Source organism: Astatotilapia calliptera, chromosome 1 (assembly GCF_900246225.1).
Source record: "Astatotilapia calliptera chromosome 1, fAstCal1.2, whole genome shotgun sequence".
In the NCBI taxonomy this organism is placed as follows: Eukaryota; Metazoa; Chordata; class Actinopteri; order Cichliformes; family Cichlidae; genus Astatotilapia; species Astatotilapia calliptera.
The window spans coordinates 37,341,536-37,364,358 of NC_039302.1; the positions used below are offsets into that span (position 1 = coordinate 37,341,536).

General features: G+C 47.1%; 1 protein-coding gene across 1 annotated transcript in view; it reads right to left on the reverse strand.

Moving 5' to 3' along the window:
- The window catches only part of efl1 (elongation factor like GTPase 1), a 72,994-nt gene that overhangs the window by 29,449 nt on the left and 20,722 nt on the right, over positions 1-22,823 (reverse strand). The window lies entirely within an intron of this gene.

Here is a 22,823-nt window from a genome sequence, read left to right on the forward strand (position 1 = left end):
GAAATGCACGGGCAGCGGCGCACCTCTGCACAGCGTCCGAGGTTTTCATTCCTCACGCAGCTCCTGATGCGTCGTCACTGCTGGAAAACAGGCCTGCTCGATTACAGTCACCGCAATTACTCTGGTCCATAACTGCAATCTCAATCATTGAACACAACTATTCACCAACTTAACAAACTTCATGCAGTTACTGAATGTTAAAAATGAAAGAGAGGAAAAGGAGGTGAGCGCTGCATGCACTGAGGCTCTCCTTCCATTATCATCATCATCAGTTCACTTCAATTCAGTTTCTACAGCATCAAATCTCAACAACAGTCAGGTGCTTTGTATTATAAAGCCATACAGATAAGACCCCAACAATCAGACGGCCCTCTGTGAGCAGGCACTTGGTGACAGTGGGAACAAAAAACTCCCTTTCAACAGGAAGAAACAGGCAAACTCAGGGAGGGACAGCCAGTTAGGACCAGTCAAATGAAGCCTGGGGTCAGCAGCAGTTTTATTTATATAGCAGCAAATCACAGCAGCGGGCAGCTGAAGATAAACTAACACGAGCTATTCTCACACAGGGACCAACACAGGCCTTGTAGCAGAAAGCTAACAGGTCAAAGGCATTTAGATGTCAGATCCTCCATCACAGGAGTTCAAGGCTGCACGTATGAAAAGGTCCAATTCAACCAGGACGAACTGAGGGATTATTTGGACTTCTTTGCTGCTCTTTAGGATGGGGAAGTGTTTACTGGAAAATGTTGCAGGCAGCATATTTTTCTGATTTTTGCAATCGCATCTTCCTCCGTGCATAAACAATACAGGAAGCCCTGAAAACGTTCACACCTGTACCTGTGCTGGGAAAAAGTCCCACCCAGTCCCGTAGCTTTGCACCACGGCACGCTGCAGTGGGTTTTTTATTCCGTGTGCAACAGCGAGGTTAGAAATGATGAAGACTGTGGTTTCTGTGGGTTTCACCAGACCAGATGATATTTCTGAATGACCATGTAGAGCCCCTGCAGCTCGTACATATGGAACGATAACAGGAGGGCGAGATAAAGGGAAAACCAGGAGATGACGTCCTGCTCTAGGCTGAACGTAGAGATCTTTCGACCTCTTCATTCAACATACTGAAGCCCTTTAGAATATTTTTGATGGCCTTGGATCGAGTTGAAGAATTTGTAGTGATCAGCAGCCGTTCCTGACCAAACCTGAGGAGAGACTGCGCTGCCAGAACGCAACCCCCGCCCCCCGGGGACTAGGCCCGGATACGTCCGGCTGCAGAGCTCAGGATGATTCAAGCCTAAAGACATTTCCTCCAACCACAAGTACAGTTGGCTGCAACTCTGGTTATATAAAGATGGCATTTTTTCCTCATCCTCTCCCACCACACTGCAGTGAGTGAGGTAGAGGTGATGTAATGAAAATCAAGAGCATGTATGAGGAAAGACAGAGACAGCAAAAACCTTTGGTGATTCTGAATCAGAAATAAGATCTCTTCCTTTCATAACGAGGGTTCAGCACATGCACAGGATGCTTTGAGCAGCTGTAAGCGACGTGCGTCTTTCATTTCATCGGATAGACTTGGCAGATGTGTTGCTGTGCACCAGTTTAAAGAGCGCTTCTCACATTGGTGCTAAACGTTGTTCAGTGTTGGAAAATAAACTAAATCAAACCTCAAACTAAGACTTTATGACTTCCTGCAATAACTGAGCACAGTTAGAGATAGGTCACGAGTTCGGCTGAGGTTGTTCAGGCATCGGATCAGGACACCTCCCTTTGGAGGTCTTCCAGGAACACCCAACTAGGGATGGGTATCGTTTAGGTTTTATCCGATACCGGTGCCAAACTGGTACTTTTGAAACGGTGCCGGTGCTTAAACGGTGCTTAAAGAATGGAGAACACAAAATTGGTCCAAAAACCTCTCATGTTCAGCTGTTTTTTTTGTAAAAAGATAACAATGTTAGCCTTTTCTGCAGCTATGGGGCATATATGGTATCACTCTTGGCTGGAAGCAGTGCTTAAACAATGGAAAAAACACAAACTTTGTCCAAAAACCTCTCATGTTTAACTGTTTTCCACTTTTTCTTTGGTCATTTTAGCCTTTTTGGCCAGGGTGAAGGGAGCATCTGCCATCAAACAAGAAGACAGCCGCATGTAGCTATGATGATGTTTGCTAGTTCACCTTACATGCATTAATGTAATAACGTGGTTAGCCTACTCAACGTAAATTACACACGAACAACATTAAGCTACTCACGCAGAGAAGAACGGCTGCTGCTGCATCATCATCCTCATCATTTCTGCTACACTGGCAGGGCTAGGGGCCAGGACTCTATTCTTCGGGTTTTTGGGGGATGTTGCTAACTCAGGGTCCGATAACAGGCACCACACCCGCAGTAGATGCGCTCGGTGTGAGGTCTCGCAGCAAGCTATCAAATACGGCGCATTTCTCGGCTTTTAAAAAAACGCTATGCGTCGCCAGGTGTTTCATCAGATTCTTGGTGTTACCTCCTTTGACAGTATCACAGTATCAGCTTAAAGCACTTGTTGCTGCTGAGTTTGCATCTTTTGCTGTGAAGTACAGCCAGACTTTGACCGCTTCGCCTTGGACATTTTTAATCTGTAGCTCTGCTCTAAAAGAACATACGTACCTGGGCCCGCCTACTATCCTCGGAAACGTAAAATGATTGGCTAGAAGTGTATCACAGCTCAGGAAAAAAAAGCACCGAAATAAAGCACCGAAATGTGCGCTGCTTTTCTGTCTGGTTACTACCGTTTATGTCAGAACTGGTGCCATCATGGGACCGGATACCGGTACCCATCCCTACACCCAACTGTGAGGGGACCCTGGGAAAGAGGGAGATTATATATCTCATCTGGGTTGGAGCGCCTCAGGATCCCCCAGGAAGACCTGGAAAACGCTGCGCTTTTAAAGCAGGTCTGGAATAACCTGCTGAGCCTGCTGGAACTGCGGCCTGGCTTTGGATAAGTGGAAGAAAATTATGGATTAATTCATTCGATGCATTTAAGGAAAACGGAAATTATGGCTTCAAAGGGTGACACAGCAGTAGTCTAGCAAATCAGCTGTTAACTTCTCATTAAAAATACTTTATGGATTTTTTGCTGGACAAATGATGAATGTAGGAAGTCTTCCTTTCTATTACTTCAGACTTCCCCGGTGATTAACCTCTGAACATCCGCCAGGTCATTGGGGACTCCTCTAGTGTTAAGATTGGGTTTTGTTTTAGCCACAGGCTGATAGACAAACCTCCAGAAACTAGAATTACCCTTTAAATGTAATCCCAAAGCTTTGGCACCACAGCTTTTCTGTTAGGAGCTTTTCCAATTCGGTGGTCCAAACGTGGAAATTTCATTAAAAAAGGCCTAGAAACCCAAACCTGAGCCTTACATGGGTTGACCTGATGGAGGTTTCACTTTCAGTTAAAGAGGTTAAACATTTGTCACGATACTCAGGATGAGTTCAGTCTTAAGGTCACCGCTGAGAGTCCGAAAAGGTTTGCAGGAAGTGACGTTGGAAGAGCTTTTCTGATGCGTTTATTTCTGGTCACTGAGGAAAGAAAAAACGTCAAATAGCAGTTCAACAGTCGAGACGACTAAAGGTATGTTTGAAAGACACATCAGATTGTTTTACACTGAGTGTATTTGATATTCTTATTAATAATGAAGCGTTTCGGGATCAGATGAGGAAGCAGGACATGCTGTATGGCTCGTACACGGCTGTAGGAGAGGAAGTTCACTGTAAGGGAGCTCCACAGAGCCAAACTTATGGCACGAGTTACGTCCTAGTTTTTGTCACCTCAGAAAAAACAGAGAGAAGTGCTGGAGCGGTGGAAAAATGGCAGATTGAAAAGCAATAAATATGATGTGGGGCTGGAAATTGTTAAATGTTCAGTGTGGATTGTGTTTTATTAAGTACAAGGCCAGAGCTTGGAAATCTGCTCCCTCTTAACATCCTATGGAATTTCCCTCACACTGGAAAGTCCCACTCAAGCTTCAGAGAGCTGTGTGTGTGTGTGTGTGTGTGTGTGTGTGTGTGTGTGTGTGTGTGTGTGTGTGTGTGTGTGTGTGTGTGTGTGTGTGTGTGTGCTGTCGAGGGGGAGCAGCACCACTGGCCAAATAACACACTTTATTGTATTACACTGCTGGCGCTAAAGCTGAAAAGCACGTCTCGATGATCTGGATTCCCGACATGACAGGTGTATTTATCAAATGAGTCACCTTTTCACTTTACCACATATCATTTACAACTAAATAAGAGTTTTATGGAGAAGAATTATAAATTATTAGATGCAAAATGTAAATTTTGGTAAATGTTAATTTTCAGCAGAGAGAATAAGACCTCCCCGTCCTCAGCCACCACCTCCAGCTCCTCCCAGGGGGCGCCGAGGCGCTCCAAAGTCACTTTTTACTGTCATTTCGTGAAATCTCAGGAGCTCAGAGATTCTCCGAGATGCTGGAGCAGCTTGAGAAGATGCGACGTTTTCATACTCCAACATACTTCTATGCTGATGTGATGTTGTTTTCTGAGCGGCGAGGCTGGCGTTGAGGGGAACACCGCGGTGACTCCAGCGTGCCTTCGAGCACCAGTATGAACGCTGACAAGGCTGCAGTGATGTCAACGAATGAGATGACCATAAACTATGCGGTGAGCTCAGGCGCCCTTCGGAGGAAGCTCACTGCTGCCAGCTGATGTCTTTGTTCCTTCAGTCACAACCCACAGATCACAGCCACAGGAGAGGAACCAAGCTCGACCAGCAAATCCACAGACTCGCCTCCAGAACCTCGCCACAACTGACCAACCACCAGGGCTGCGTCACATCATAGCGGTGTTTTATGGAATATAAAAATGTCACTGTGGCAGAAACACCGTGCTTTTACACTCCTCAGTGCGCCACAACAGGCCCAGCCGTGTCTGAGAGACCACGTGTCGGCCTTGGACCTGGAGCTACTTCGACAACATGTTTAACCACTTGGAGCAAAAACACAGCACGGAGTGCAGCCGGGCTCCAAACGAGGAGAGGCGAGCAGCAAACGTAGACCGACGACGCGCTCGCTGGCTGCTCACCGTGTGGAAGATCAAACGGGGGATGGAAATTACCGATGCACGGCGGAAGCTTTTAGAAGCTTGATCCAAAACACAAAAGATCCCCAGGGAAAAATATCTCACAGTTTCATTCTTATAACGGTAAAAGCTAAAACTCCTGGTAGTCGCCGTAGCTCAGCAGGTAGAGCAGGCCAGCTGTTAGCCACAAGGTTGGTGGTTCGATTCCTGGCTGCTCCAGTCTATATGCTAAACGTCCTTGGGTGAGATACTGACCCGAGCTGCTCTCTGATGGAGCCACTGCAGTGCGTGTGAATGAGGCAGCTTGCATAAAGTGCTACATAAGAAACTTACAGTTACTTAAATGTTCAGTTATTTTATACTTTTACTTTAAAAAGAAACAACTCCGGCTACGTTTGTGCTTACATCTGATTTATGCTGTGTCAGTAATATTGCAGCGTAATGCTGCTGCTGGCTTTAATACATCCACTCTGTGAATCAGGCAGTCTGTCATCAGTGACAGCAGCTCGGTGGGAAAGGATGCAAAACGCCCTCCATCTACTTACACTTACAAAGGCTGATGCCAACAAGCTGCAAGCATCAAAGAAACATCATTCACAGTATTTTTTTAAATAATCTCAAATATCATTACTGCAAACTTCACACTATAAATGTGAGGCTGCATCGATCGGTGTGTCGATCGCTCCTCAAGAACAAAACCCTGAGATACGTGAACTCTTCCGCTTGAGGCTGAAATTTTTGAGATTTAAAGTTAAATTTCGTCCCCGTGGAAACAAATCCTGCAGAGGAATGGTTCCACGGCAAATTTCTTCTAGAGGCACTGTGGCAGGCTTCGTTGTGTTGAGTGGGAAGGCGTTAGTCTGTGGTCTCCCTGGCAACAGGTTAAAAACCAAACCAAAAATCCAAAATAAAAACAGAATTTTACTGTAAGACATTTGTAGGCCTGGATTTACTTTTTATGGCACACCTACCTGAAATAAAGCATCTGAAAGAGCCCACAGTGTTTAAAGTGTGAAAACACAAACGCTCATTTTATTCACATCGTCCACTAAAGAATCGATTTTAGCTTGAATAACGTGACATCACTTCATTAAATCCTACAAAGAGTTTAAATAGAAACGTTGCCAGAAACGACAGAATCTCAGGTTAAAGCTCACAAAACTATTTCAACAACCATCCACCAGCTAAAACTCAAATGAGAGCAGAAAGACGTGAACACAGAGCGTGGATCGTTCACCCGCACGGACATGCCGGCACGGACACGCCGGCACGGACACGCCGGCACGGACACGCCATCAGGCTGAAAGCCGACAGCTCACAGATTCAGATGCTGCAGTTTCATCACTCTGACCAAAACTGACTGAACGAGCAGCAAAAGAAGATCCAAACCACGTTTGCTCAACATCGTCAGTGTTTCTTACTTTGGCTGTTTTTGTTTTCTCTCTCACTGTTTTTCAAGAACAGTTTCCCATCAAAAATCTGTTTTCTGCATTATTTGCTTGCTTATCGGCCGCTGTTTTTTTTTTCCAGAAATCACCTCCAACAAGAAAGCCTCATTTCTGCTGTTCAGTGCAGAAATATAAGCTTTTTAAAATGATGCCAAACTCAAAACTCTTAGCTGAGTCTCTAATCAAACCTCTGTAACTTCAGCAACATCAGGTTCAGAAGCTGATTCGTGGTTTTCTTCCATTTTTGATCGACTGCAGAATATTTTTAAGGTTATCTGTAGGAAAAAGTCAGACCAGGAAAATCTCCTTCATGTGTTTCTGTTTTAGCCTCAGTTACTTTGACACAAACGCTTCAGCTGTGATGCTCACAGCTCTGATGAAGGGTCAGCTTTGCACAGAGATAAAATATATTTGGATATGTACGAATAAATGATCAGAATTAGAATATTTCTGACTGTCAGAGTCAAAATCGAATGATTACAGAAATCCGTGACGATGCCCTACTGCAGATACAGACGTGTCTAACGTATGAATACGCGCCCTGGTATCATGAGGCACTTTAATGATGATTTTTCTTGTATTACTGCAATTTTTTTTTTAATCTTAGCACTGAACGACCGACTTCAGTTTAACCACAGTTGGATCGTCAGCTGAAAATATCCGGTCTTCGTTCAGCCGTCAAAAACCCATGTTTGGTGAAAATAAGCAGGTTCTGGGTGAGTCATGAGGAAACATGTCCAGACAGAGTCGCCGGGGAGCCGTCATGTAGCCCACACACTTTCACCCCAGCATATGCACACACACTCACGAAAGCCGAGACACGAGTGAAAGCCGAGGTTGCTCATTACGGCACCTGTGGGTGGTTTCAGGTTAATAAACCCCCCGAACGCCTACATTTAGCCCCGTGGACGAGTGTGCTGTGGATCTGACACGTAACTGTGGGACATTTCTTTCTTCCGGTGAAAAAACTTTGAGCGAGGATGTTGAGGAGTCCTCAGAAACTCGTGCGCTGAGCTGTATTTGTGCTGGCAGACAGTGGCAGCTATTAAACAATCACTGCGCTGTGGAAGACACTAAAGTTCTGTTCATACAGGATCATTTCCAGCTGGGGAGGTGCTGCAATGCAATTATTAGCAGAGAGGAAGAAACCCTGCTGCACTGCATATTTATACATTATAACCATTTTCTGAGAGCAAAACAAGGTTTTTGTTCTAATAGAGCTAAAAAATGTATTTTTAAAATGGAAAAAAGATGAAAAACCGTCTAAGAAAGGAAAACGTTCGACTTCGATAGGGGGTCGTAAAAAAGATTATTTTACTTTTTTATCAGATTACTTAAAGACAGCATGTTGCCATGAATATTCCTTTGAGTGTGGATAGATTTGTTTAAAACCTTTACGAGTAGCTGATGCTTTTCCCAACTTAGGAACGTTTCCCTGCTGGAGTTGATCCTGATGTAGACCGATTAACTAAACTGGTCACACGCTCACAGAAACACAAGAGAGAAACCAAACTGACATTCTCGTGAAAAACAGTCACTAATCTGCATCCAAGTATCCATGTGGATCCGTGGACTCACGCATGCATTCATTCGCTAGTTTACTCAAAGTAAACGTCGCCGGCAGCAGACTGTAGAAGCAGAGCTGAATCATGTGATGTTAAAACTCACGGGGACCTAACGGCGGGCTCTTGGAAGGCAACCGTGTCGCAGAAACATGCAAATTGATTCGTTTACATGTTATCAGGTATTCCCGGGAAAGACTGGAAGCATCCCAGAGGTGCACATGTGGCAGCCTTGAAGGAGCTTTGTTCTTCGCCTGCTCCGGAGGTGCAGGACGGGAGTTGGAAGCCGTCTCCACTTGAAAGCACTCGTAATGTTTCCGTCCACTCTCACTCCTCTCACGAGGTTGTTCCCGGCTGCTGCAGGCAGCACGGCCCAGCAGAGTGAGGAACAAAAAGGTCTGGTGTACCCGCTTTGCACCACCTGCTCCACACCAAACATCAGACGCACACATTTAGAGATGAGCTGCTGAGTACATTTAGCAGCTGCTTTGCCCTCAGGAGTTGGTACGGCCCAAATCAGACACGAACTCACAGAAACTGGCTCTGATATAAAGTGGACTACTACTCTTCCTTCTATTAAATCATTCATTTTACAAAGTGTGGAGCTGCTGCAGAACAAAAACAAAGTCCATGCTTGACTCTCCAACCTCCCAGCGACACAGCTCACCTGGTGTCTGTGTGGGCCTCACGACGCCACTCTGACAGGCTCCCCGGTGACCGTCTAAACACCTTTGTCATGACTCAGCTGGGATCGACTGAACGTTAGTGCGTCTGAGTGTGTGTGTGTGTGTGTGTGTGTGTGTGTGTGTGTGTGTGTGTGTGTGAGAGAGAGAGCCCCCCCGCCCACTCCTCACGTTGCATTCGAGGGTGCTTTGGTTATAAATCTATTAAAGAAAACGTCTGCTGCCAGCTTCACTGCAGATCTGTAAATATGATCATAAAAACTTGAGTTAACTGAGCAGCAGTCGAGTTTTGTCCAGCTGTCACCAAACATGTTTTCTGCTGCATAGAAAGTTCAACATAATACTTTTACTTTGAAGTTCAGCTTCACTTTGAACACGGAGGAAATTCAATACCTTACTTTGCTCCCTCAGTTCTTCATGCCATTTGATCGCGGGCCTACACGTAAACATGGAAGGATTAATCCTTAAATTCAACACGGCTCACATAAGATCTCTTTTCATACGTTAATCCTGGCATTGTATCGATTTACACGAGCACCAGGAGTGGACTGTGGACACGTGAGATTACGGCTGATGCTGCCATCCAAACCTGGGTTAGCTGTCAAATGATAGTGACGGCTCACATAAGGGTTTGTGTGCCACCTGGAAGGTCAGGGGGTCAATCCCTCAGGGTCCCAAATTGCCCCCAATGCATGCATCAAGTGTAAATCATCAGCTGTGTCCAAATCCTCAAGGATTGGTCAGCTCACAGGTGGGGAGGAAGAACCCCCTTTTAACAGGATGAGGGAGGGGCATCCATCAAAGAGAGATCACAAACAAAGCATGGGAGGGACTCCTTTTGACATGACCTTTCACCTCTCATCTGAGAAGTTTCCTCAGTTCTACTCAGCTGATAATAGCGTTACTGTCATTACATCGTCGTTTCTACTCTGGAATCTGCACGACGTCACGGAGACAGAAGCTCCATGAACCCACCTTTCAACCTTCTGTTTGTGAGGGGCAGCCAATTAGAAGACAGTTGGCTTAATGGGGCAGGAGCTAAAATGTTTTCCTTGAGACAGAGGAGGAGCGCAGGGATTGTCCCGAGTCCCAGTTTAAGATAAAGAAGGATTATTTTCAACCATCAGTCATCCAAAGCTACTCTGGTAGATTCCAGGAAGAAAAAAATGCACCAAGATTTTGTGTTTGGAGAAAATGCTTCCAAGTTGTGTCCGAGAGGTGAGAGGTGGAACATCTCGGAAGAACCGAAACAAAGTCAAGCTGCCCTCGAATTAAGTATTTGGGATTACGGTGAGCAGGACGACGGAGAATAAAGACAGAAATCAGCAGCTAAACAGAGTCAGTAGAAACTGCAGCACACTGGTGCTTGTCTCGGTACCTTGAGCCCTCACTCCCAAACTTGACCAAACTCATTGACTAACAAATTACGGCCTAATTTGGACGATCGTTCTTCTTCCCCACTGCTGCTGCCACCACTCAGCAGCTGAAACGCTGCTCACGCTCCTTAATTACTCAGGAAAATTAAACACAAGCGCAGCTATTTTGGAGAGTGGGACGTTTCCCCCACTACATTTTTTTTCTTTAATGTAATTTGTAGAAATTGCGGCAGCAACAAATCACCGAAGGTAGCGTGTAAAGCTTTTATTCCAGCAGTCCTGTCTTTCTGCCAAGAATATGTGGCGAGCTGGCAGCAGGAGAACGACACAAACAACAGAACGGAACATTTGTTCCTCACATTCAGGTTTAAACACTCAATACATCAGAAATGACCAGAAACATTACATCTCAGAGCAAACACGCTGTTAAACGCTTTAACATGTGCGCATCTGTGAAAGGTAAACGACAGAGCTGAAGAAACTTCCTGTTATTCCTTACGAACGACACACGGAGCCAGCATCAGTCATCTCAATGAGCCTAAAAGCCTTTATTTTCCACTTCGGCGGAGCTTTCAGACGCTTGTTGTTCCTCGCTATTACACCAAAGGGAGTTGGGGTCCTGGCTATTTTAAGAAGAAAAGGGAAAAAAGCCACTGCACAGAGATCTTAGCTGTATCTCATTTTACAGCCAGACTACATATTTCCTCTTCAGCTCCAACAAGACAGACTCATGACTCACAAATGTGTCTTTTAAAAGAGGAGGCTGAAATGTCAGGAGAGCTGCTGGCTTCATAAAGAAAACACATCTACTTTCAATAGTTGTGGAATTAAATCTAAAAAGGTCAGAAAGCAGATTTTTCTCCCGGCCTACGCTTCCTGTTTGATGTGCCGAGCTCTGCAGGCATCCGAATCTGAGGCGCGATCATCCAGAATCCACCGACGGCATAACAACCAAAAAGCCGACCCGACTTCAGGTCCGACCTGTTCCTTCAGGTGTCCTTCTGACGTTTCACCACCTCAAACTCAACATGGCACAACAGCTTCTGTCAAACTGACCCGAACTCTACATGGAGGCTCCTCGCTGCTGCCAACAGCCGAGCACGTGGCTACACGCCGAGGCCGATCACATCTGGCAAAGTATTCTTTTCACCGCGTACCAAAGGACGGCTTGTTCAGTTCACACTGATGACGGCGGGGAGGAAGAACAGGACGAGGAATCCACATGATCAGGGAGGGGCATCCATCAGAGAGAGATCACAAAGCATGGGGGGGACTCTTTTTGACATGACCTTTCACCTCTTATTTGAGAGGTTTCAGTTCTAAAGATCAGGATCTTTTTAACAGCGCTGATGTCATTACTCGTCCTGGGACGGACCCTGAATGTGGCGTTTCACATCGTTGGAGAAAATGCTTCCAAGCTGTGTCCGAGAGGTGGAACAGCTTGGAAGAACCGAAATAAAGTCAAGCTGCCCTCCAATGAAGTATTCGGGATTACGGTGACCTGGATGACCAAGAATAAGCCGCCAAACTTCATGATCACATCTGGCAACATATTACAAACGAGTATTTGTTTCGCCGCGTACCACGGGGAAGTGGGCTGGCTGGTAGAACTAGGAAATGAGGAAGGAAGGAAAGAAGGTAGTCGAGTTCAGGAGAGGAGACTACATGAGGAGCCGTCTCTGTCACAGAACGCTGCAAACATCATCTTTGACTTCCTGAAGGCCGCAGCAGCCAAATCCTGCATTGATCTAATGGTAAATGTGCTGGTACTTAAATACTTTTTCTTATTACAAGCCTCGGTCGGCTTTTTTCCACGCACACTCAGATGGAAACATCGGGGCACCTCGAGGTTCAGCGTCCTGCCCAAGGACCCTTTGATAGAGCCAGAGTCACACCAGCAACATGCCAGTTAGTAGCTGAGCGGCTCCGCCTCCTGAGCCACAGTCACCTGTTTGCACAGGTCTGTCACACATTTCTTTAATAGATAAAATCACTGACTCCTCATCTGTCACTTTCAGTCCATCAACATGAAGCTGAAGTGTTTTAGAAGCAACTGAATATTTTATAGCAATAAAAGTCAAAATAACAATCATTCATTTTTACAACAGAGATCTGCTCTGTTCCTTCAAACCGCTGCTCAGTCCCAGCAGCTCTGCCTTTGTCTCTGCTCTCTTTGTCTGGAGTGTCAGAGGCAGAAGCGAAGCAGCTTTTCCTCCTCGCTAACGCCATCTACTGGCCACGGAGCGGCTGCCTGCACGCCTGCACCGCGTGGCTCAGACAAAGAATGAGGGCAGGCGGCCAGCAGCTCTCGTAGCGAACAACAGAGAAGACAGAGTGAGGGGGAGGAACGGCTGTGATGCAGAGGCTCGAGGTCAGCCAGGTCCTGGATCGGCGTCCACGGCCGGGTCACGGGCCAGAGCTGGAGCAACCGAGGTGAGGGGGAAATGCAGGTTAGCGGGTAAAACTCTGGGGGCTGTGCTGCCCTGCTCTACAGCCACCTGCCTGCAGTCAGCTGCCAGAGACACACACAGTCTCTCACACACACACACACACACACACAGTCACACACACAGTCACACACACACACACACACACACACAGTCACACACACGCACACACACACACACAGTCACACACACACAGTCTCACACACACACACACACACACACACACACACACACACAGTCTCACACACACACACTCACAGTCACACACACAGTCACACACACACACACACACACACACACACTCTCTCCTGGATGTCTATTTAGGCCAGTGACTTTCTAACTCCACAGCCATCCTGACCCACCTACACGCTGAGCACGAGGAGAACGCAGACAGGACTGCTACACCCAGAACTACAACAACACAGCAGAGCGCCAACAAAGACGGGAGACAAACCAGCGCATTGGTGCGGTGTTCAGCACCAATGTGTTTAAAGACCTGCCGGCAGCTCAGAGCCTTTAAAGCGACCCTGTGTAACCTCTGCACCCTCACGGTCCTGATCACATGACTCATAAACATTCATAAAAATAATTATAAATCACAACCGAGGGGAAACATCACAGCACATTTCCTAAATTACGCCGCTGAACGGCATGCTGGGTAATGCTAGCCAGCTTAGCAGCTAACAGTGTGGCGGCAGGTGGGAGGGGCTCTGTGTTGCATTCAGGAGCAGCAAAAAAACAGACGGAGGATGACAGCAAAGTTGTTCGAGGATGTTCGCAGTGGGTGGGGCTCCAGAAGCTCCACCCCCACACACAGTGACAAAGAACCAGGTGAGACATAATTAGCATGCTGCCCGAGGCTGCCAGGTGTTTTTAGCTGCAGGCAGACTCGTCTTTCAGCAGTCGCCTTAAAAGAAGCCCCAGCTTGAGGCGACCTGATTGGTCCAGCCTCAACAGCGTCATCCAGCGTGTCCAATCACAAAGTCATCCAACACCGAAATAAACGTTGTTACTGTGAGCATCATTGTTTTAAATGGGGACGGCAGGCAGCCAATCAGACTTCAGCAACAAGAACGAAGCCTTTACGAGAAGCAACGATCCAACTCTGTTTTTAAGACTGCACTACTAACTTTCATTTAGTTTCTTGCGATGGGCGGGGCTTAAAAAGAGTGCAACTTTCCCCTGTGGTATGAAAAAGCTGTTACAGTCCACTGATATTATTCCAGGTACTGTACTGAATTTAAACAAATAAGCCCCTCCCTAAAAAGCCCCTGCCCAGTTTTACTGTAGGGAACACGGCAGTCGGACAACAGATGTCCTCAAACCTCAGAAGGAGATGCTGCTGCTTTTTTATTTGTTTTTGTTTCTAATGTCTCTGTAAAGCACTTTGAATCACCTTGTTGTTGAATTGTGCTGTACAAATAAATTTGCCTTGCCTTGCCTTGCTGGGTCTGAAAGAACGAGTCCCATCAGCCACATCTGCAACGACTTAATATGTCACACTAAGATGAAGCATCCACCCACGGCTGGGAAATATCTGTGAGTCACTGACGATAGCAACCAGCAAACATTTCGTAACCGTCGTCTTTTCTCCACGTCTAATCTCGTTTGATGAATCGTCCTAAAATGAAAGTTGTGCCGATGTCGCAGGCATAACGTGTCCGTCTGCTGGCTCCACTTCGTCAACAACATCTGGAAGTTCGTGTTGGACATTCGTCCAAAGGAAGTTTGTGTACAAGAACTGGTTTATATTGTTTTTGGAAACACAGCACAGAATAAAAGAAAGTGAAGAGATTACAAGTGTATTAACAGAGCCTGTTAGTCTCATGTGCGTTTGATTCCTTCATTGTGAGACAAGAACAAGATTTCTTGTTCCATAAGAAGAAGAATTCACGTGGAAAGAGGAAACGTTCATGTTTCAGTCACGTTCGCTGGGAAGAAATCGTCACGAAAGGCTGACGCCGCGAGCTCGAACGCTCCTTTAGAGCAGATCCATGTTTGTAAACTCGTCCGTTTCTAGTTTCAAATGCAAACATTTTACTTGCACAGCTCAGGGAGTGGTGGGCGACACGGAGAGTGGGTTAGCACACCACAGTGTGAACTATCCAAGCTCAACCTTTCTGAAGCCTCTGTCCATGAAGTCGTCATGACCTCTAACCTATTGACGCCCACCTTTATTTTTGTGTCTGCGAAAACGATTTTTTAATATTTCGTATTCTGGGACAGGAAATGAACATTTTCCACTTTGAATGTTTAATTCATTTCAACCATCCACAGATCACAGCTGGGGTCATACACGTCTCCGATTTTTACACTTCATTTGTAGTTTTTTCATTAATAACTAAAAGGAGATATTTTATTTAACCCTTTAAACCCTAACCTAATTTACTCTTTAAACCAGGCCTCGAGGGCCGGTGTCCTGCAGGTTTAGATGTGTCCTTGATCCAACACAGCTGATTTAAATGGCTAAATTAGCTCCTCAACATGTCCTGACGTTCTCCAGAGGCCTGGTAATGAACTAATCATGTGATTCAGGTGTGCTGACCCAGGGTGAGATCTAAAACCTGCAGGACACCGGCTCTCGAGGCCTGGAGTTACCCACCCTTGCTATAAATGCTAACCCATCACCGGTGACGGGTTTAAAGGGTTAAAACGGGCTCGGTTTGGTTTATCTGTTAGAAACATTAAGAGGTTCTTACATGCTGCTTCCTGAGGGCCGACTCCTGCTGTCGGGGAAAACCTGACATGTGGTGTTGTTGTTATTTATGGTGTTACTCATTTATTTTCACACGCACACACACACACACACACACACGCACGCACACCCTCTCCATCCTTTGGGTCAGCCACATCGCTCCCCCTGATCATTGTATTTACATGTCCCACCTTCATCTCGGCTCCATGACATTCGGTCCTGTCTGATTTGCTCGTTGTGTCTCTTGTGCGTTTCTCTGTATATGTTGACTTATTTCTTGTTTCTACTCTTTTATTTCTTCTGATCCGTTCGGTCGTCTCTCAGCAGCACTTTGGTCAAACTGGGTTGTTTTTAAATCTGCTTTGTAAATAAATCAGAGTTTGAGTTTAAGCCTCATTTGCCATCGCTGCCACAGAGGACCCCACCCAGAAAACCCCTCTACGCCATCATCACGACTGTGGGAGCAAAGCTTTGATGCGGATCATCCTCCTGTGTGCACGGTCTGAGATACACTCGCGCCTTCAGCTCGGCCACAGGTCACAGCTGCTGCTCACGTGGATCATAGTGAAACGATGCACTGCACATTTACCTGTTCTTACCTGTTTATGTTCCTCTGTACAGGAATAAGATCCTATTTTCTTTAATGACAGGGAATCGTTGCTCTTCTCCTCCACGTGTTTCTTTCTTTCCTCTCAGCTGCATCTTTCCCAAACAGACCAGCGGCCTTTTAATGTGAGCTTCAAAGATCTTGGCTACAGTTCAGCAAAGAAAAGCTGAGGAGAAAAATCTAGATCAGCCAGCCAGAGAGAGGCAGTGAGGGAGGGAAAGGGAGAGGAGGAGAGGAGGGGGCACGAAGGAGGAGGTGGTCAATAAATTTCCACGGGGAGAGCGAAGGACTGATGAGGTGGAGAACGCTCCGTGGCTGTGGGATCCCAGCAGGGCTCGGCTGGGACTGGAAACTGTGTCAAGGACGACTGAGGAAGAGACGGATGAGTCAGGAGCTGCTGCACGCGCACATGCGCACACGGGCCCGGCGTGGAGCCCCATCCCGCGCCGGATCGCACCGAAGTCGATTCCTCGCTGACACACGAGGTCATCAACGGCAGCCTTCTACTGTAGAGACGCGGGTCGCTATAGAAACTACGCGCTCTCCGAAAAACAAAATCTGTACTCGCTCCGCCACAGTTCTTCTAAAATCCGAGCTTGGCACTGACAGCGAACTTCTTGGTCATAGCGGGGAATCACGGCCGGAGCTTCAACCACGCCCACGGTTTATTTAGAAATGAACTTTTTCTCCTTTTTAACATTGTTGGTTCCATCTTTGATTAGCTGATGAGGATTTTCACTCCATATTATTATGAAGAATAACAAGAAGAATATTTTCATTCACTGTTGTTCGTTTCAAGTCAAACAGTAAAAGAAAGAAACTGAAGAAGTATGAACGTGACACACAGACATATGCTCGGCTCAGCTCAGCGACACACCTGAGAGCACCTGCGAGCCGAGGTGCAGGCACAGGAGCACCTCTGTGACAGGGCCAGACTACTTCCTGGTCAGATCTGTAACAACCTGACTGTGTGGGCACTCCGCTGCCTCTGATATGATTATATGAGCACTTTTTCAATGATGGGAATATCCACGTTTACCTTCAGGAGTGTCGGGTGTGTCTGTGACCACGTCACACTTTTCCGTCACGCAGTAATGCTGGCTGTGAGCCGATCGCGTGAGAAGCTCGCAGTTCTTGTACGTTTGTTTTCGGTTTAGTGTAACTTGGTTTTCACAGATTTTTAATGATTAAAAGTTTCCAGTTTCATCACTTTCAGTTTTAATCAGAGTGAGATGCTAACGTCACGAGAAGGCTTCACACTGAGAACACGTGAAGCAGAGAGAAGTGAACTTTTCCAGTCTCGTGTTTATTTTGACTTCACCACCAGCAGATGCTTTACATCGCTCACACGGTTTGTTCCGTCCGCCGTGGCTTCCAGTCGCACTGAGCGCGTTACAGGAGTGGGAAGTTTGGATTACGTGGAGTTTTGGGAATATTTGCCAGATTCTTTATTTCCTTCTGTCAAAAATAGACTCGGCGCATATTTTTAGCAGCATGCAGCAAAGAGACGGAGATACTGCTGTTAGCTTTCAGAACGCAGCTGCGGCACGTCTGACGTCTCAGCAGCGGTCGGATCAGCCCGACGGTCAGACTGTCCAGCATCTGACCACCGTGCTGCCCCCGGGGGCAAAGCTCACTGCAAAAATGTGAGCTAGCTGGTTAATAAATTAAACATCAACATCTGAGCTGTGAAACTGAACCAGCTCAGTTTATGGAGCCTGAAGTCACATGGACAGCGTTTCCTGACAGACTTCCAAGTTTAGCTCCCACGAATCTGTTAATACACTATTTTATAAAAGTGAAAAAATGAGACTTGACTAGACGTTGAGGAGATAAGCTGCTCCCACAAAGTTTTAAGTCTTAACATTGAGACTTTTGTGCTCCTGTTTCCAACACCAGCGACAGATGTTCCAGCTGAACCGGCACTGCCACACTTTCACAGAAACCACGAGTGTCTGCAGGGCTCCAGCGAACGCAAACTGCTCTCAGATGATGACAGAGAAGTCGCGACGTGTGAGCTGTTCCTTTGAAAGCCTCCTGCTCTTCTTCTTCTGCAGTGCTTTCTCCAGTTTGCCCACTAAATGCATCATTTTAGAGATTCTGCTGCCCGGTTTGTCACAGACACACAAACGATTCATTGATGATTATTTGAATCGTCAACAATCCCGCCCACCAACCAAACACTTATTTCTACTGTAGAGGAACAAAGATCTACTCTGGGTGAATCCACTGCATTCAGCTATAAGCTGGAAAGCAAACAAATGTCTGACAGCGCGCAGATTAAATCGATATCATCTGACCGTAAGCGGGACGCTCAACAACGAGTCTGAAGTGCCGAAATGTTTTCTTAAGAGGAAAAAGGCGAGCTTTATGCAACCAGGCTTAAAATTCCCCACATTCAAGTGTCCTCTTAAAACAGCAACACTTCCCAGACAGAAGATCAAAAAGCCCAAACTCTCCTCTGCAGCGACGGGGTGGGGGTGTCCTACAAAGACGCCTGAACGTCCGAACGCCGCAGGAGACAGCGGCATTATTGACGACGCGAGCTGCGCCGAGACGAACCCGGCTGGCCTCTGCCATCGCCCGGTGCGGTTCGCATCAGTGAAATCATTCAGTCGGCGCTTCCTGTTAAAGATCTGGGTCGCTCGTCACCGCTGGCTCGCAGAGGGAGAGCCTGATGCAAAACAAATGTTTTCATAAAGTCGCTCAGTGTTGAATCAGCATCATTCGCTTCACTGCTTTTTTCTGTCTTTCCCCCTTTTTTCCTCCCCCAGGACCGACTCCAGCCACTCGGCTTTTCTCGCAGCTGCTTCACATTAGGCCTCGATGATTAGCGCTCGACGCTGCCCACGTCTTTAACCCCTGTGACAAACGGTCGGCCTTACTAAGCTCGCCATCAAACGCCGTCGAGCCTGCCGTGTACTCTCCCTCAGCTGCGACGGCAGATAAATCCCACCGCCGCTCGAATGCACGCTGCTAATCGAAAACAGCAAAGAGGATCAAACAAAGGACTTTTGTTAAGGTGCTCACAGAGTTTCCACGGCTCGGTCACAACACGCCATCATTTCTGCTGTTAACGTTAACCAAAGATGCACTTCAACCCAGCAAAAACAGACACCGTCGATACAGGTCAGCGAAGACACGAAAAACACGTTCACTGCAGATCCTGCAATCCTGAGACAACTCAAAATGTCCTGAGCGCAGAAGTTATGGATCAACATCACTTCAGCTTTAAGATGACATTTGAAAACATTTGAACTCCTGTGATCAGAAACAGCAACATCTCTTCTTGGCCTCAAAAAGTTGATTCTGTCGATCTGAAGCGTGGCGTCATCCAGGTGACCAAACACAGTTCAACATAAAGTGCAGCTTTTACTTTGAAGGTGACTACAGTCTCCGTTTCTACGTCGCGACGCACTTTCAGTTACTGCTTAGCGGACAGTTTGTGTTTGCAGGTGAGTCAGCGTTTGCTGGGGCAAAGTAATGCTGGCGAGGGTTTCGGGAAGCGCCATAACCCCCAGCAACCACTCACTGACTGAATGCACGCTTCAGGGGGAGGGGTTTCAGCCTGAGTGGAGTTAAAGTGGCCGAGGGTGGGCGAGGGTGTAGCTCTCATCTCCAACAGGTGTTGGATGACGCTGCGGTCAGGCCAGGTAAGTTCTGCCCTGTCGATCAGGTGCAACCGTCTTCTTATTGACGCTGCTGAATTGCAGCGATGCTCAGCCAGGACGCAGAGCTGAGACGCGGCAGGCGTGTCCGTACGGCACTTTAGCTTCCTGCTCCTGATGCTGAAACAGGAAATGAAAACTGTTTCCACAGTTGGAAGGACACCAGTTGATTAAAATAACCATCTGAGGTGAGATCAAACTAAAACTAAACAGAAAGTCACGTCTGACGATGGGAAACGTGAACACGAGCACGGACAGCGATGCAGTCTCATTGGTGATGAGGAAAATCAATCGTCGTAGTTCCTGGCTGGTGACTTTTCTCCGAGGTTATTACCAAATGCAACTGAGGCACTCCTAAGTGTTAGGTCAATGGTTTTTTCCCTGGCTGCTCCAGTTTGCATACCGAGGTGCTCCTGGTGCATCGCTGACCCTTTCTGCACGTGACCAGCAGCCGGTCTGTGTGCAAACTGACCGTTTCCATGATGTCCTGGTTCTCTCCCTGTTGTCCAGCTCAGGACGGCTTCGTTTGATGAAAATGTTTTCATATCATTTCATTTGTGAATTGAGAAGCACAACGTGAAGCTGTCTGCCTCACACGAGTCAGCTGAAGTCGCACTCTGTGTGGAAACTGCATGCAGCGCGTGGGCTGCATCTCATAAAGGATCTGGCAATCCGAGCAGCATCAGATAAACACATAAAACGCATGGCTGTGCAAATAAGCACCAGGACAGAAAAGCAGAAATGACACGAGCATTGCAAACTGCAGGTGGGCCCAGTGGGCGTGGCCATCGCCGTGTTATTAGTTTCCTTCTTTCTTTGTGAAACGCAGCCTCTCCAACACAAGGTCACACATAAATAAGCAGTGATCTTATGGGACTGCACCAGTGTTTGTGACATGAATAACTAAACAGAAGACGTTTATAGAATAAGAACAAAGCCATAATCATCAGAAGTGTTTTACCCAGAAGTCTGATGAACGGCAAGAAATCCTCCTAAATCACTTTGCTCTGTTTAAGACGAGCTGAATCAGACTCCACGCTGTGATCGTTTATGTGAGCGCGGCATGAAAATGTGAGCTGCAGGCAGATTTGATGTGGTTAATCTCTGCGAGACAACGTTTTCTAGTTAGCCTCCTGCAGGAGCTGTTAGCATGTGACAGAAGGAGAGAGATCCTCGAGTAACTGACATCAGACGAAGACAAGACGGCAACAAAGGAAAGCGGTCGATACTCATCGCTGTTAAAGTGGACCTCCTCTCCTGCTTCATACATGTCTGTGCATCCAATATTTCTGTGAACTTTACAGGGTTGGAGGGAGTGACAGGTGACACTGGGTGAACACATGCTGCCTACTTCGAATCACCTGGATCAAGGATGTCACGCAAACTCCACAAACAGGAAGTTCAATCTTCAGTGAGGTGATGATGCTCGCCGCCATGTTTGTGCCTGCAGTGTTTCCACCTCCGTGCTGCACCACATGTTCACCAGCTTTGCACAAAGACACGGTGGCAGGTAATAATTCTCTCCGGCTCGCGCGACACACAGAGAGCTTCAGCACGTGCAGAACTTCTGTGGCAATCGCTCGTCCTATTAAACTAACACAGAAGTGCATGTGTGCTAATCCACTGCAAACATTTTGAGCCAGCTGAGACACAGAAAGGATCAACTGACCAAACCCCTCTATAAACAACAACCCTGCAGTGAAACCTGACGCTCACCTGGAGAGGAAAGCCTCCCGAGGCTGCCCGAGGACGCGAGGGGAGGGGACGGGGGTTAAAACTGAACTGAGCTGAAGCATGATGGGAGGCCTTCATTTCCTGAGGCTGCTGTTTCCAACAGCTGGCAGGAAATAAGGAGGGAAGGCAGCACAATGCTGCGCACACAGCACAGCAGCTGCCTTTCCTTTATCTTTCTGCTTTCTGTTACTCATTTAAAACAGTCGTGATTTTTTTTTTGGGGGGGGGGGCACACACAGACACACACACAAAGACAAACACAGCGTTTTGTCCTGCAGCCTGTGCAGCGTGCCATCATGTGGTTAACTGGAAAATGATGTTTGCCACATCAAATGCTGCTTTTGTGTATGTTTGTGAGAAAGTCGTGTGCATGTGTGTGTGTGTGTGTGTGGATGTGCATGTGTGTGTGCACGTACGCGTGTGTGTGCACATAAGTGCGTGCATGTGCACGTGTGTGTGTGTGTGTGTGTGTGCGCATGTACGTGTGTGCGTGCACCTGCATGTGTGTGTGTGTGGGGGGGGCGTGCATGTGCGTGCACGTACGTGTGTGTGTGCGCCTGCACGTGTGTGTGTGTGTGGGGCGTGCATGTGTGTGCATGTGCGTGTGTGTGTGCGCCTGCACGTGTGTGTGTGCACATAAGTGCGTGCATGTGCACGTGTGTGTGTGTGCGCATGTACGTGTGTGCGTGCACCTGCATGTGTGTGTGTGTGTGGGGGGGCGTGCATGTGTGTGCGTGTCCAATTACTTGCTCCAGCCATCAGATAATAATGGGGGTTTAATCAAGGCCAAGCCTGGTGGGGTTTGCACACATTGGTGCGCCGCTGGCAACTTCCTCCCTGCCCGCGGTCCACTAACAGGACAGGAATGATGGCTCCCACATGGCCCGAACACTCACAGAGAGACAGTATGTTTTCATAGATCTGAGAAGAACAGAAATTGTTTCCACCCTGCCTGCCACCGCTTCAACTTTCTGCTTAGTCATCAGGCTTCTCAGAAGAACGCACCGAGATCCCTGAAGAAACGAGCTGTGTCTGATTTCAGCGTTACTAACATCACGGTTACAAAGAAAACAGACAATCTCTTCCCTCGGGAGGTTGAACACCCAGCAGCTCTCTGCCGCTTTCTCCGAGTGCTGCCCGGGACAGACGAGAAGGCTGGAGGTGTTTCAGAGAGGTGGGGGTCAAAGGGCAAAGAAACATCTTAATCCCGACAGCAAACAACTTTTACACAACTCGAGTTTACAGGACACGTTCAGCTGTTTCACTGTAGCAGCCTCAGAGGGGCTGAATACGAAAGTGTGAAAAAATCTTTTTCACCAGTGTGATCACTGGAAAAATAATCCCCTTTACTGGGATATAACAGGACACTGTGGGTGTTTTTGTTGTGTGCTCAATGTTTCCTTCAAGACTGAAAAACTCGGCGCCGTCAGCAGGAACGAGCTTCCTCCATCTCTATCAAATGTTTCCTTACTTTCAACACAAGGAAAAAAAGAAGCAGAAGAACCTGAAAGAGAGAAACTGGAGAGAATCCA